The following is a 2,552-nucleotide window of genomic DNA, read 5'->3' as shown; positions in this document are numbered from 1 at the left end:
AGTCATAAATGTTATTGTACATTGTGTAATCATCAATGAACATCCCCACTTCTGACCATATGATGGAGGAAAGGTGATTGATGAATCAGCTGAAAATGGTTGGGTCTAGGACACTACCCCGAGGAACTCCTGCAGTGATGCCTGGGACTGAGATGATTGACGTCCAACAACCACAACCATCTTCTTTCGTGCTAGGTTTCACTCCAACCAGTGAAGAGTTTTCCCCGATTCCCATTGGCCTCAGTTTTGCTAGGGCTCTTTGATGCCACACTCAGTCAAATGTCAAGCACAGTCACTCTCACCTCACCTCTTGAGTTTAGCTCTTCTAACCATGTTTGGACAAAAGCTGTAATGAGGTCTGGAGTTGAGTGGTTCTGGAAGAACCCAAACTGAGCGCCAGTGAGCAGGTTATTTCTGAGCAAGTGGCAGTTGACAGCACTGTCGACGACACCTTCCATCACTTTGCTGATCATCGAGAGTAGACCAATGGAGCAGTAATTGGCTGGGTTGAATTTGCTCTGCTTTTTTGTATACTGGACATTCCTGGACAATTTTTCACATTGCTGTGTAGCTGCCAGTAGATGTACTGGAACAGTTTTGGTAGGGACACGGCTAATTCTGGAGCACAAGTCTTCAGTACTATTGTCAGAATATTGTCAGGGCCCATAGACTTTGCAGTATCCAGTGCCTTCAGCCATTTCTTGATATCGCAGCTTAGTATTAGCTGAAGACTGGCATCTGTGATGCTGGGGATCTCCAGAGGAGGCTGAGATGGATCATCCACTCAGTACCTCTGGCTGAAGATGGTTGCAAATGCTTCAGCCATTGAGGATGGGGATATTTATGGGACCTCCTCCTCCAGTGAGTCGTCTAATTGTCCACCACCGTTCACGACTGCAGGACTGCAGAGTTCAGACCTGCTCCGTTGGTTGCGTGATCACTTAGCTCTGTCTGTGCATGCTTGTTCCACTATTTGACACGCAAGTAGTCCTGTGTTGTAGCTTCACCAGGTTGATACCTCATTTTTAGGAATGCCTGGTGCTGCTCTTGGCATGCCCTCCTGCACTCTTCATTGAACCAGGGCTGATTCTCCTACTTGATGGTAATGGGTAGAGATGGTAGAGTGGAAGATATGCCGGGCCATAAGATTACACATTGAGGTTGAATACAATTCTGCTGCTGCTGATGGCCCACAGCGCCTCATGGATGCCCAGTTTTGAGTTGCTAGATCTGTTCTGAATCTATCCCATTTAGCACGGTGGTAGCACACAACATGATGGAGGGTATCCCCAATGTGAAGACGGGATTTGTGCCACAGAGATCACAAAATCTTTGTGGGCAGCTTTCTTCAAGGTCAGCAGTGAACGCTGTTGCTTTGCAAAACTTGATGTTTGATATTTTGATGAGTGGACTCCCTAAGTTCTTTAGTGCTCTGTTTTAATACAGACTCACACTCATTTTGAAATTCTGTGCAAATACCATCTGTATGAAATTTTAATGCATTAATAAGGTCTTCAGGCAGTGGTTGTGGCTAACTAAAACTACATTTTAATACCAGCATGGGCATTAATTAGCACTGTATGATGAATACTTTAGCTATTTCTCTGACAGATTGTTGGAACAGTGCCATCAACAGAGTAAATGGTTAAATGCTTTGAAAGAGTAACAGCAAATAGTTGGACGTAAATAGCTGCTCATCAATTAAATCCCCCATCATCAACACCCTGAGGGGTTACCATTGACCAAAGGTTTACCTGGATCAGCTATATAAATACTGTGGCTACAAGAGCAAGTCAGAGGCTAGGAATTCTGCAGTGCGTAACTCACTTCCTGACTCCCCAGATCCTCTCCACCATTTACAAGGCACAAGTCGGGAGTGTGATGGAATTCTCCCACTTGCCTTAATTACTCCAAGTGCAGTCGGGGGCTTGGAAATGGGCACTTTTCCTGCTGGCCGCAATGGCAGCTTTTCACGCCGTATCATCGCTGACCCGCCTCATAAATTATGTATCCACGTGAAACGCCTCCTGTTCACCCGCCCTGATGTGAACTCACTGCTTCCTCAGTCTGGGCACCACATTTAAACAGCCACAGAGTGTACAGTTCTCTATGCTTGCAGCCCAGGACACCACTATAGAAGAGATGGCCCCAAAATCTAAGAGAAGTGTTGCACCCAGGTTTAGTGATGCCTCACTTGAGCGCCTACTGTACGCCATGGAGGCCTGCCACGATGTCCTCTACCCCAGCTTGGTCCAGGAGGGGTAGCAACATCACCAATCCGACTTGGCAGTGGTGGTCAGTGCAAACGCTGTCCAGCAGAGGTCAGCAATCCAGCACAGAAAGGGGTTGAATGATCTCATCCGTTCCACCAGGTTAAGTCAACCATCTCATCGCTCTCAACTCACACACTCACAAGGCCATCACGCATCCACAGGGATCTCACTGAATTGTTCATGCATGGAGAAGGGTGATATGTTCTGGAGCTCCATGCACTCTGACATCTACATGCTATGAGGCTATACTGTAAGGAACTGCGCATTCTTGTCTGGCAG

The sequence above is a fragment of the Cetorhinus maximus genome, chromosome 14 (genome assembly GCF_964194155.1).
Source record: "Cetorhinus maximus chromosome 14, sCetMax3.hap1.1, whole genome shotgun sequence".
NCBI lineage: Eukaryota > Metazoa > Chordata > Chondrichthyes > Lamniformes > Cetorhinidae > Cetorhinus > Cetorhinus maximus.
This window is presented reverse-complemented; position numbering follows the sequence as displayed.